The sequence below is a fragment of the Pipistrellus hanaki genome (assembly GCF_964339955.1).
Source record: "Pipistrellus hanaki genome assembly, chromosome: 4".
NCBI classification, from domain to species: Eukaryota; Metazoa; Chordata; class Mammalia; order Chiroptera; family Vespertilionidae; genus Pipistrellus; species Pipistrellus hanaki.
Genome location: NC_140506.1, coordinates 85,578,668 through 85,592,418, shown reverse-complemented (window position 1 = coordinate 85,592,418; position 13,751 = coordinate 85,578,668).

Sequence of the window (13,751 nt, the reverse complement as noted above, 5' to 3'; positions counted from 1 at the left end):
GCCCAGACCCGAGCTGAGCCGGCATGATGGCAGGACCCTCAGCCTCGCATGCAGTGTTTCAGGAGCTTAGCCTTTGAGCCACTCCCGTTTTCCAGGGATGCTACTCAGACTCAGTGGGATGGGGCTGAGTCACAGAACACGACAGGACATATTGGTAATGAGTCTTGGAAAAGAACCCCACTGCACAGCCCCAGCCGGCCATGTGTCAGCACCAGCAGCCACGCTCCTAGCACTCCTGGGGACAAGCCGTAACTGAAATTGGCACCAAGCAATAGCGTTGCCACACCTTTCACTTGGCGAATTAGGGCAAATGCTTTTATGTCTGAGCTGCTGGACCTGCAGCTTCCTCTAAGTGGAGCCGGGAGTTAATCGCGACCACTGCAGTTCATAGCACGGTCAGATGTTCACTTCTCGGAGGCGAATGCGCCCTCCTGGCCGAGCTGTTCGGCTTTGCTTGAGCCTCTGTAAGTGCTTGTTTAGTGGCAGTATTTTAAAACCATCAAACCAGGGAGATGTTTGGGGAATTAACCCAGGCCATTGAACCCAATTCTTTTCTGACACATTCTAACATTTTCAGAGGAATATTTGGCCCAAGAAGGGGACTTGGTGGTTCCAGCCTGCACAGGAAAGACATGGTAAAACCAACAAAAATGATGCACGCAGAGCGCCCAAGGTCTCTCCAGTCCTGGGCGGGGCCCATGCTGCCATGTAACAAGCTCCCAGGTGACACGGTGCCGCTGGGCCGGCACCACACTGTGAAGAGCAAGGCTGTGATTCATCCTTCCTGGTGAAGAGCTTAAGCTCAGCTTGGGCTGGCCTGGGTTCAAATACTGACCGCCACGGAGCAGCAGCCACATGCCTGTGGACACGTGACCTCTCTCACCTCTGCCTCAGCTATGAATGGTGCCACTCCCCTTCCAGTTACTGTGATGGTTGTATTAGCTCAGTGGTTGGCAAATTGCGGCTCACAAGCCACATGCGGGTCAAGAGTCGCAGTTTACTGACCACTGTTATTAGCTGATTCATGTATGATACCCAGGAGCATTTTCAATAGATTGCTGATAGGGTCCTAATAGGTTTTTTTTTTTTCCTCAATATATTTTTATTGAGCTCAAAAAGGAAGGGAGAGGAGAGAGAGATAGAAACAGCAATGATGAGAGAGATTCACTCATCAGTTGCCACCTATACACCCTCCACTGGGTATCGAGCCCACAACTGGTGACCTGATTCATAGACACGTTCAAACACTGAGGTAGGCCGAGTTTTTTGGTTTGGGGGCAATTTCAGCTTGTACACCATGGCCTGCTCGATGTGTAAGGTTTGATTGTCCCCTGCTAGAGAAGTCGCTGTGAGCAAACTCCACCCACCTCTATAAATAAAACGGATTTTCTTTGTACACTGCTCTGTGGCAACAGCTGGGTGAAGAGCAAATGGAAAGTCAAGATGAACAGCCTGCCTTACGCCCCAGGCTCCGTGTTATACACCAGGGTCACTGCAGGGGGTCTGGGAGCCCCTCAGAGGACTAGGCAAGGCATCCTCCACACCCGGACCCCATGTCCAACAAGACTCCTGTGGGCTGCTGGGAGGGAGACGTGCTGCCTGGGCTCGACCGTGAGTCCAAATTCTTCATTCAGAGGAAGGTGGACTGGCTGCTCTGTCTGCCCCATCTGAGGTGAGAGCCTCGTGTGTGGGTGACCTGCACTCAGAGCCATGACCTGACAACCTACGTGACTGATGGGAAATATCAATAGTTTGCCCCATCTAGGCATCAAGTTGCCCACCCATATCTTAGCCCTCAGCCACAGCAGCCATATGTGTCCCCAGTGGATTCAGAGGCAGAGGAGCTGTGTGCAGGGTGCTGGTCCTCCCAACAGGATGGTGGCGCTGTATGTGCGGAGTTTCCTGTCCTACATCCTAGAAAGCCAATGAGTATGGTATTAGATTGCAGCCATGTGACTGCCAGCTCAAGCCCAATTCTATGCCTAGCAATCAGGAATGCCTTAGACACTGGCAGCAGGCTGGCATGATCTGAGCATGAACCAGAGAGACCTTCCAGGCACTGCAGGTCCTCACACAACAGCTGGGCACTCCCCAGAGCGGTGTCGGCAGGTCCATCTGTCCAGCATCAGGGAGGAGCTGCCCAGCAACACTGGGGCAGCCAACCAGTGATTTTCAAGTCCGTCCAATGTGATGGTTTTGAGAGGTGCTCAGGTAATGAGGGAGGAGCCTTCAGTACTGGGGTTAGTGCTCTTACAGAAGAAGCCCAGAGAGCTCTGTCTGCCTTGTGAGAACACGTGAGAAGCTCTAGCCAGTTTGGCTCAGTGGATAGAGCCTCTACCTGCAGACAGAAGGGTCCCATGTTCTCTTCCAGCCAAAGGCACATGCCCAGGTATGGCTGTATCCCCATTGTGGGTCGTGCAGGAGGCAGCCAATCAATGATTCTCTCTCATCATTGATGTTTCTATCTCTCACTCCTCCCTCTCTGAATGAATAAAAATATATTAAAAAATAAAAAGTATTAAAAACACACACAGTGAGAATACTGTCTGTGAACTTGGAAGCAGGCTCTCACCAGACACCAAATCTGCTCACACCTTGGCCTGGGAAGAGGTATCCCCAGTGAAACACGGGTTCCTTGTCTTCTACTATTTGGAGTTCAAGACAATCTCAGTCATTCCTGAAGAAACAGAAGGCAAACTGCTTTCCAAACCTTTCTGAAACTGCAATGGATCGAATAGTATATACCCCCCTCCTCCGCCAAATTTAGGTCCGCTTATTAACTCCCAGAATCTACAAGGGGAGCTTGTTTGGGAAAAGGGTCTTTGCAGGTGTAATTATGTTTATGTCATTCTAGGTTTAGGGCGGGCCCTAAATCCAAAGACCATATCCTTATAAGAAAAAAGAACAGGAGATTTGAGACACAGAGAAGATGGCAATGGACAGCATATGCATATTGGAGTGATGTGGCCACAAGCCAAGGAATGCTGGAGCCACCGGAAGAGGCAGGAAGAATCGCCCAAAGCCTTCAGGGATTTCTGACCTCCAGAGCTGAGGGAACACATTTCTATTGATTTAAGCCACCCAGTTTGAGGTAATTTGTTACGGCAGCCTCAGGAAACTAATACAGGACCCAAAGGACATGCTCTCAGCATGTACACTGACTTGCGGAGAAATAGCAAGTCTAGACGCTGCAGGGAGGCCAGTCTCCAAGAGCTGGGTTCTTCCCCAGCCCAAACTCAGCTCTACAAAATGCCTCATCTCCCCAGCTCTACACACAGTGTTGGCTAGGAGGATTTCATAAGCAGATGTGTAAGATCTTTTAAAATGCATGTTCTTTATATATAATGGAAGGACATCCTTGTGAATTTGGGGACTTGCTTTTGGGGCTGGATATCAGTCATGAACGTCGAGTCTCTGAGGATATCTGCTGTGAGAGGTCATTGCATAGCACCCACCTTCCTGGCACAGGGCCCTCAAGGCCCCCAAGATCTGGCCTCTGCCTATGTTCCAGGCCATCCGACCACCATACTGAATTCCCTCCAGCTCCCAGAACACACTGCACTCTTAGCCGTCGGCTAAGACTCACGCCCACCCCGAAACCACGCTCACCCGCCCGTCCACTTTGTCCCTTCTTCAGAAAGCCTTTCTCTCTGCGATACGGCCCCTTTAAGACTCAGTGTGTGATTGTCTCCGAGTCTCCTCACTCACCAGGTGGTGAGCTCCAGGCTGGAAGCATGTTCCTCTCCAGCCTGACACACCCAGTCATGCCGCAAATATTTATCAAGCACTTTCCACAGCTGGACATTGACAAGGGGAGGCAGCTGGGAGCAAGACATCTCGCTTGCCTGCCTTCAGGGAGTCCACATACTACATGAGGCAACAGGCAATAAACATAAATAAATACATACCAAGTGTCAGGTGATCCAACAAAAAACAAAATTAAGGCACCCTGCATGCTTAGAGTCCCTATGTGCACAATTGAGCAGGTGCAAGCATTTTACAATAATGAAACACTCAAGCTGCGCATGGTTGTCCGTTCTGTCCAGTGGAAGATAATGCAAGGGGTACAGTGATTTTGCCCTGTGGGACATTAGCAAAATTTGTGTCCAATCTGGTAATTTCATCTCATCATAATGCCACCTACTATAAAAATCCCTGTTCTCTGTATTTTTAATATGTTTATTAATTTTTCTTTTTTCATAGAGGGCAAGGGAGAGGGAGAGAGACAAAGAGAGAAACATCAATGTGAGAGAGAAACATTGATCGATTGCCTCGGTACGCAATCGATCAATGTGTCCTGACCGAAATTGAACCAGCTATGTGTCCTGACCGAAATTGAACCAGCAAGCTTTTGGTACATGGAACGACACTCAACCAACTGAGCCACACCAGCCAGGGCTTGTATTCCCTTTTCAACCAGCTCTGTCATCCTTTATAGTTCCTCCCTCATCAATCAAATTAGACTTTGACACATGCTCCCGACCATTTTTAAGGGAATTTGGTTTTCATGGTTTGAGAATTATAATCTTGATAGGTTTGATAAAAGCTATGAGGAAAAAATGCTTGTCCATTAGAGCACTAATGAAGGAGAAGTGGGGAGTGGAAGGGGAAGGTGACGGGGCAGGTCCCAAAGAATAGGAAGGAGCCAGCTGTGTGGAGTGAATGAATGGCTGAATGAATTAATTAACTGAACGGAACTTACTCTGGCCCAGCCAACCAATGGCATTGAGCTTGTTCTTGGCTTCTGTCTCCCAACCAGCCTCCTCTTCTCAGGTTCCAAGGCTGAGGCAAAGCCTCCTCTTCTCAGGTTTCAAGGCTGAGGCAGAGCGCCTCACCTCTCCCCAGGCTCGCTGGAGGACTCTCGCCACCAGGTGGCGTACCATCCTCACGAATCGACAGCAGAAATTCAGTGAGGAATCCAGGATGTAGTCATCAGTCCCCTTAGCCACAGGCAGCTGCTCCAAGGTGTAGGTCCCAGTGACTATTAGGGGACCCTAGCTAACCTGCAGTGCTACACTAGTGCTTACAGTAGCCAGCACCCCACTAGCCCCTCGCCTTAATTCAGATCAAACACACCTTGGTTAAGTACCTACCATTTATTCTGAGGTGTAAGCTGAGGCTCATGAAGCGTAGGTCATAGGACTCGGAAGTAACAAGGGTGGGGTCTGGGTCTGTAGCCAATGTTCTTCCCATTAGCCCCTGCCCAGGGTAGGGGCTGTTTGTTTAAAAGCAAGAGTGGGTTGGAGACCATGCTGTGCCATTGTCCTGGGTAGGTTGGAGGGTTTGACTGCCAGCGCTGAGCCATGACTCTGCCTTAGGCCTTAGGAAGCAACAGACATTGGATCACGAAGGAGCATTTCTCTGGGGCAAGAGTGTCTGGGCCAGGAAGGAGCCACACTCAGAAATGGTCTCAAGGGCAGGTGGTGGAGCTTCCAGCTTCAGAGCTCACCAGAGAGCCTGGAGCTGATGGTTTGGATGCTGAGCCTAGGACGAAAGGGACAGCCTTCTCCCCACATCTTCCATTGGAGGTTACGGAGAGGCAATAAAGCCTGGCAGTTAGAGCATGATGCTCGGTAGCTGCACTGGGCTCAAAACAGCCCAATACTCACTCTCTGAGCCTCAGCATCCATGTCTGTAAAATGGGCACACTGCTAGTGTTTACCTCTCAAGGTTGTTCTTAATGATGCATTATAAGCCACCTATCACATAACCCAGCTCAGGGGAGAGGTACAAGACATGGCAACCATCCACATCACCACCACCACCACCACCATCATCATCATCATCACTCTTATGAATTATTTGCTGTTGCATTTCCATTAACTGCCTGTCTGGGGAAGATGGAAACTCTTCAGGCAGGTGCCTTCCTCAACGGTTAACAACGGTAAAAACAATCTCATTTGCCTAACCACTTCTCCTAACTGTTACACTTGATTGACAGGATGGGTTATATTGGGGAGAAAAATGTCAGTCAAGCTCTTGAGTGCATCATCCCTGAAATGTTTCCATGGCAACACATACCTGGATGTTCCATGGGGAGGGCAGCCAGCCAGGGAAGAGTCAGACTAAAGTGGAGAGATGTGGAGGGGTCCTCCCACTCCTGTTTTTCTGTGTACAGTTCTGGGCAGGAGGCTTTACATAGGTCCTCTCTTTAAAACCTCACAACAACCCTATGGGGAAGGACTATTGTGCTTGTCCCCATTTTACAGGTGAAAAAACTGAGGCTCAGAGAGGTTCAAATGTGCCCGAGGTCAGCCTTGTCAAGCCAGAGGAGTTAAACGAGGACAAGGTGTCTCAGCCTTGGCACTATTGACATTTGGGGCCAGAAAACTCTTTGTTGTGAGGCTGTCCTGTGCACCCTGTTGTTCAGCAGCATCCCTGACCTCTACACACTGTGCCAGTAGCACGTTCCTCTTCCGCCCAGTGTGACAGCCCAAACTGTCCCGTCCTGGTTGGATGTGCCCAGCCCTCACCACCACTAGGTAGCAATTGTTCCTTACCCTAGACAGCTCTACATTTATATGGCTCTTTCACAGCAGGATCCACATGGGCCCATGCGACTTTGGGATCCTTAATGTGATACCCTGTAACCCCGAAGACTCAGGGATGGGTTTGGGAAAACAAGGCGAAATTCAACCATCTAACATTGCTGAGCAGATGCAGCCCATTGTATCATCTTGTTTTCTGACCTTCAGGGATCCCACAGCCTGTGAGCCACAGGGCTGCGAGGGAACCCTAGTGAATCTTATTCAAGGCTAGTGGTTTCCACTGTAGCTGCTAAGGACTCCTGGTCCCCAAGTTGTCTATTTGCTCACACAACTGCCATCCAGCTCAGCTTGCTGCACTGTGACACGGATGTGAGGAGGGGTCAGGCAGCCTGGGGTCATGGGCAGCCCTGCTCAGGACCCAGCCTGGCAGGTGGCAGCCCCTCAGTGACACGGGAAAGTGGCGCGTTGAGAGGTTTGTCATCTTCCTGCGATAACAGAGGAAGGCATTTCACCAAAAGCAGCTCTGATTCGGTGGGTGGTCTGCACAAGGAGGAGGGGGCCTTAGTGAAATGGGCATGAATTCCCACGGGGCCTGCACAAGCCACCACATTTAATCCTCTCCACAACCAGCAAGGATAAGCTACCGTCTTACTCTAAAACGCTGAGGCTCAAAGACAGCCAGCGATGGGCCCCCCAGTCACACTAAGTCCTGTGCACATAGGTGTTTAGCAGCATCCCTGGAGGCCAACGGCCGGTCTGGGACTGGAGCCTGGTGAATCCACTTCAGGAGCTGCTCCCAGGAGCCACACCAGGTCAGGTACCTTCCAGGCAAAGCAGGAGGCACCTGGGCAGGCAGTCTGAGACCAGTGACTGGTAATAGCTGGTGTATAAATACGCAGCGCCCTTGCTCTGGGGGAAATGACTCTGAAATGCTTGTTCTTCCGGGCTCCCAAAGTTCACAACAGAGTGAAGCTCCGCCTACCTTCCCTTCCCTAACATTCAGCTCCACTTCCCTAGTGGTGGCTCCTGGGATCACTTCCAGATAAAGCAATCAAACCCTCCTCTTAGGTCTGTTTCTGGAGGAGCCCACACTATGATAATGGTTATAATGATTGCTAATATTCATGGAATGCTTCCTATATGCTCTGCTGATGCTTTTCCCACCTCACACTCCTAAGGGGCCAATCATGCAGGCTTTGTAACCAGCATCCCCATTTTACAGATGAGGAACTGAGGCTGGGAGAGCTTAAGTCAGTTCTTAACTGTCACAGTCAGAATACGAAGCCAGATCTCTATACCCCAGAGTTTGAAGATGTAAGCTCTCTGCCATACTGTCCCCTGGTTTTCATCTTCTGTCCTCCATACAGCTACAGCGGAGAGAGGAGGAGGATAAGGAGGAAGAGGAAGTGGAGGAGAGGGAGGGGGAGGAGCAGGAGGAGAAGGAGGAGGGGAAAGAGAGGGAGGAGGAGGGGGGAGGGAAGGGGAGTAGGAGGGGGAGGGGAGAATAAGCTGTGGATTTGCTGGCCCTGGGGGAAGAGTTTGATATCAGTTTGGATTTTCAGCTCCTCTGTGAAGTTTCAGCAGGGAGTTGCTGGACAGCTCCTGGGGCCCAGCCAATGCTCCCCCCAGAGAAGGGCAGGAGGAGTCAGTGCCCTCCCTCAGCGTCTTATTCAACCCTGCCCTTTGCAGGCAGTGCAATTGATCAGTATTAATAGAGCACCTACTGTATGCCATGTACTGTCCTCAGAAATCTCAGACATGCCAACAAAGTCCCCAGACCTCAGAAAAGACAGAAATGCTTAGCGGTGTTCTCCAGCAGCAGAGGTGAGAGCAGGAGCCACACCCCTCCACCTGACCTCCGGAGATGCCCTTGCATGTATTGGCGAGATGAAAACTATCTAATGCTGAGGGCATCTCTAGCCACAGGAGAAAGGGATCTAGTGTTATGAAGCTCCTTCTATATTCTTGGGACTCCATACACATCAGCTAATGCAGGTTTCTCAGCCCTGTTGATGTGTCAGTTCTGCTGGGCATGGCACCTACCCATGCCATCCACATCCTACCAGGGTCATTTAGGTACAGCAAGCAGGAGGCAGCGCCTGGGTCTCCAAGGAGCCCAGCACTAGGGACAAACGCATGGGTATGAGCATGAGGAAATCTCATCGAGCCTCCCTCTTAGCCTTCAGGCCTCAGCTTCAATGTCACAGACTCCAGGCGACTCCTTAGCCATCATGGCCAATGCTGATGTACCTGCTCAGATGCTGGTCACATCTTCTTATTTTTCTTTTCCCTCAGAGCATTTATTGTCAGAAATGAGCTTCCTTGGGTACATGTTTGTTTGCTTTTACCTGCTGTCTCCCAACACCAGCATGGAAGTTCCTTGGGCTGGGACCTCAAGTCCCCAGTGCCGAAAACAGGTCAGCACCTGCACGTAGTAGGTGCTAAATGAATATTTGTTGACCAAATGAATGGATGGATAAATTACTAAGCTGGTGAGTGAATGAATGAGCTCTGGCCAATCTCTCACAATCAGGTAGATAACTTGGTGAAACTAGTACTAGTAAGAACAACAGCTGCCAACATTGGATACCCACCAGGGACCAGGAACAACTCCTCCTCTCATTTATCCCAAACAGTTGCACACTGTGGTTGATACTTTGTTCGTATTGTGGTGAGATACACATAACACAACATGTGCCATATGAACCATGTTATTTTTTTTAATATTTCTTTATTGATCTCAGAGAAGAAGGGAGAAGGAGAGAGAGATAGAAACATTAATGATGAGAGAAAATCATCAATTGGCCACCTCCTGCACGCCCCACATTGGGGATCGAGCCTGAAACCCAGGCATGTGCCCTTGGCCAGAATAGAACCCAGGACTCTTCATTCCGCAAGCTGACACCCTATCCACTGAGCCAAGCCAGCCAGGCTTAACCATTTTAAAGTGTACAAACCAGTGACATTAAATACATTCAAAATATTGTACAACCATCACCATTATATAGTTTTGAAATGAAAACCGTACTAGGCAGACACACCCCATTCCCCCACGGCTAGCCCTGGCAACCACTAATCTAATTTTTGTCTCTATGGATTTATCTATCCTGGATATTTCATTAAAATGGAGCATACAGTATGTGGTTTAAAAAAAAAAAAGTTCATCCATTTAGTGGCATGTATCAGCACTTCATTCCTTTGAATGACTGAGTAATATTCTGTTGAATGGACATACCACAATTTGGTTAGCCATTCATCAGTGGTGGGACATTTGGATTATTTCCACATTTTAGCTACTGTAGTGCTGCTATGAACATTCATATACAAGATTTTGCTTTGAACACCTATTTTCAATTATTTTTCATATCTACACAGGAGTGGTATTACTGGTTCAAATGGTAATTTTTAAAATATATTTTTATCAGTTTCAGAGAGGAAGAGAGAGATGCAGACATCAATGATGAGAGAGAATCATTGGTTGGCTTCCTCCTGCACGCCCCACATTAGGGATCGAGCCTGCAACCCAGGCATGTGCTCTGACCAGGAATGAACTGTGACCTCATGGTTCATAGGTTTTCGCTCAACCACTGAACCATGCCAGTTGAGCAGTCAGTCATATGCTAATTTTATGTTTAACTTATTGAGTGACTACCAAAATGTCTTCCATACACTTTACATTCCCATCAGCAGTGTATAAGGGTTTCAATGTCTCCACTTTCTTGTCAACAATATGATTTTCGATCCTTTTATTAAGGCCATCTTAGTGAGTGTGAAGTGGCACCTCATTGACGTTTTGATTTGCATTTCCCTAATGACGCAGGATGTTGAACTTCATTTCATGGGCTTGTTGGCCATTTGTGTTTCTTCTTTGAAGAAATGTTCATTCAAATTTTTGCCCATTTTTGAGCCAGGTTGTTTGTCTTTTTGTGGTTGAATTATAAGAGATTATAATGCTAGACTCTTTTCTGATATATAATTTCCAAATATTTTCTCCCATTATGTGGGTTGTCTTTTCATTCTTGACAGTGTCCTTCAATGCACAAAAGTCTTTAAATGTTGATGAATTCCAATTTACTTACTTTTCTTTTGTTTCTTATGCTTTAATGTCATATTTCAGAAGCCATTGCCAAATCCAAGGTCATGAAGATTTCTCCTTATGTTTTCTTCTAAGAGTTTTCTAGTTTTGAGTCTAGTATTTAGGTCTTTGATTCATTCTTTAACATGTGAATATTGTGGTAGATACTTTAGCTATCCAGTCAGATGGAAACACAGAGGCTGAGAGGGGGTACCTGACTTGTTCAATGTCACATGGCCATTGTGAGGTGATACTTCAATATCAGGTCCTGCACTAGTGTCCTTTCCATCACACCCAAAGGCCCTCTATGACATCCCTTTTTTACTTTGTGAGCAGAGAGGGAGTGAGGAAAGCACGGACCTAGGAAATAAGGCACACATTTTTAAAATATATTTTATTGATTTTTTACAGAGAGGAAGAGAGAGGGATAGAGAGTTAGAAACATCGATAAGAGAGAATCATTGATCAGCTGCCTCTTGCACACCCTCTACTGGGGATGTGCCCTCAACCAAGGTAGATGCCCTTGACCGGATTCGAACCAGGGACCTTTTAGTCCGTAGGCCGACGCTCTATCCACTGAGCCAAACCGGTTTCGGCAAGGCACACATTTTAATCTGGCTGTGGGCAAGTTAATCCTCATCTCTGGTCCGTGCAATGGGTTGCCGCTCTCTAAGGGTCTTTCCTGCTCACACTGCTGGCACCCCGAGAACCTCACACTCCATTGCCCTTGTTTCTCCTCTTGAAGGGCCACTGTGAGCCCTCCCAACCAGAGCTGCTCTTTTGAAAGGAGCTCCCATAGTGGACCTCAGCCAGCCACTGCAAAACATTCTCCACATCCCTTGGAAAGCACCTGCTGTCCCCAGCAGCCCCACAGGGAAAGCACAGAACTGTGGAAAATGCAAGGGAAGCTAATGTGAGAAGGGCTTTCTCCACCTGCGGACAGTTTTCTTTGCAAGTTTCACAATGAAGCTATTTGAGAATCAGCTTGCAAAGCACCTGGCTCCTAAATATCCCTCTCACACCTCTGTTTAACCAGAAACAGTGCAACTCCTCCCAAATGCCCAGGTCAGGTCCTCACCCATAGCAGGGACTCAATATGTAGTTGAATGAATGAATGAATGAATGAATGAATGAATAGACAAATGAGGACTCTAACATTTTGTTTCCCCTGATTGCCTTATACCAGGGCTGGCAACATTTTTTTTAAAAAGGCCAGATGGTAAATATTTTTGGCTTTGCAAGCTAGATGGTCTCTGTCTCAGCTACTCAGCTTGGCCGCTGTAGCACAAAGACAGTAATAGACGATGCCTAAGTGAGTGGGTTCAGCTGTGTCCCAAAATAAACATTATTTATGCACACTGAAATTTGAACTTTATATAATTTTCATGTGCTACAAAATATTATTCTTCTTTTCATTTTTATAACATTTAAAATGCAAAACCCACTTTATATCACAGGGTGCAGATCATACAAAACAGAAGTTGGGCTGCATTTGGTTTAAACTTCGCTATTTTGTTTTTCATTTCATTTTATTTTCTATTCTCATCTCTCCACCACCCCTCCCTATAGCAACCATCAGCTTATTCTCTATATTTATGGATCTGTTTCTGTTTGGTTTATTTATTTGCTTGGTCTTTTTAGATTCCCACAAATAAATATATTTGTCTTTCTCTGTCTTAGCTCATTTAGTATAATATCCTATAGGTCTATCCATGTTGTTGCTAATGGAAATTTTTCTCTTTTATGGATGAATAACATTGCATTGTATATATGCACCACATCTTCTTTATTCATTTATCTGTTGATGGGCATCTAGGTTGCTCCATATCTTGGCTATTACTAGCAATGTTGCAATCAACATAGGGGTCTATATATTTTTCCAAATTAGTGTTTGTTTTCTTCCAATAAAAACCTAGAAGTGGAATTTCTGGATCGCATGGCAGTTCTATTTTTAATTTTTGAGGAATCTCCATACTGTTCTCTATAGTGGCTGCACCAATTTGCAATCAAACCAACAGTGCAAGAGGATCCCCTTTTCCCCACATCCTCATCAACACTTGCCACTTGTTGCTATATATTGACGATAGGCATTCTGACATGTGTGAGGTGATATAGCGATTTAATTTGCATTTCCCTGATGATTAGTGACATTGAGCATCTTTTCATATGTCTTTTGGCCATCTATATGTCATCTTCAGAGAAGTGTTTACTCAGGCCCTCTGTTTATTTATTTTTAAATATATTTTATTGATTTTTTTACAGAGAGGAAGAGAGAGGGATAGAGAGTCAGAAACATCGATGAAGAAACATCGATCAGCTGCCTCCTGCACACCTCCTACTGGGGATGCGCCCGCAACCAAGGTACATGCCCTTGATCGAAATCGAACCTGGGACCTTTCAGTCTGCAGGCCGATGCTCTATCCACTGAGCCAAACCAGTTTCGTCAATTTTTAATTATTTTATTTTAGCACAAGAGCAGTATATATTCATTTTAAAATAATTAGAAATTAGTGGCATGTAAATGAAGTAAAATTAGAATCATCCATAATTTCAGTCTACAAAGATAACTACTTCTACTAATAGATATTTATTTTTCTATCAGTCTGTCTACCATCCAATGTGATAGCCATTGCCATATGTGACTAACTTAAAACTAATTCTCAATAACACTTGAAAGTTCAGTTTCTCAGTTAACTAGTGACGTGACAAGTGTCCAAAACCTGCATATGGCTGGTGGCTACCATATCGGACAACATACATGCAGAACATTTCCACCATCACAGCAAGTTCTATTGGACAGCACTGGTCTATCTCTATTTATATAGATTTCACACAAAAATAGAATGATACCAAATAAGCTTTCTGGTGATTATCTTTGTTCACTTAATAGTTTTTCAGCTCTGGCCAGTATTGCTCAGTGGTTACAGAGTCGACCATGAACCAAAGGGTCATGGGTTTGATTCTAATAAGGGTATATACCTGGGTTGCAGGTTGGGGCACGTGCAGGAGGCAACCGATTGACGTGGTTCTCTCACTCTGATGTTTCTCTCTCCTCCTCTCCCCTCCTCCCTCCCTTCCACTCTCTTCAAAATCAATGGGAAAGACTATTCTCCAGTGAGAATTAAATAATATTTTTAAAAGTAGTTTGTCGTTATTTTTATTTTATTTTAGAGAGAGTGAAAGGAAAG